Here is a 665-nt window from a genome sequence, read left to right on the forward strand (position 1 = left end):
TCTCGGTCGGCCATTACGCACTACCTCCGGTGCCCTAATTGACCTCAAAGGAGGAAAGTTAACATTAAGAGTTGGTGAGGAAGAAGCGGTGTACACTCTACCGGCGGCCATGAAACACTCTTTAGACCATGATGACATGCTTTATTTTGTCGATGAAACTGAACTTTTAATTTCTGATTGTGTGCAGGAGGTGTTGTCATTAAACCCATTGGATGAGTATTTGGAAGAGCTAGGAAATGAAGATCAAGAAGAACCCCACTATCCTCTTCCAAATCCTAATTTGAAGAAACCAAAAGAGAAAGTTATGTGTACCAATGCCAAAGAGAAAGAAAAGAAAGATTCAATGTTGAAGAAAATTTGGAGGGAGGTTCGGGGAAAGAAGAAGAAAGGTATTACTCGTTCTCATCAAACACCCCAAGAAGAGAAGGTACAATCTTCACCAAGTTTTGCTCATGAAAAATGTGATGTTTATTCATTATTGTCCTTGAATTTACCGGGAAGTAACAACAACAATTCAAAGATGACCGGGGGAAATTTCAAATTGTTCGAGCCCCTGTAAGGTAAGTGAAAAGGAACGTCAAGCTCGTGACGTTAAACAAGCGCTTCATGGGAGGAAACCCAAGCATTCGGGGGTTTATTTTTATGTTTATTTGTTCTTTGTGTTC

The sequence above is a fragment of the Dioscorea cayenensis genome, chromosome 20, assembly GCF_009730915.1.
Source record: "Dioscorea cayenensis subsp. rotundata cultivar TDr96_F1 chromosome 20, TDr96_F1_v2_PseudoChromosome.rev07_lg8_w22 25.fasta, whole genome shotgun sequence".
NCBI classification, from domain to species: domain Eukaryota; kingdom Viridiplantae; phylum Streptophyta; class Magnoliopsida; order Dioscoreales; family Dioscoreaceae; genus Dioscorea; species Dioscorea cayenensis.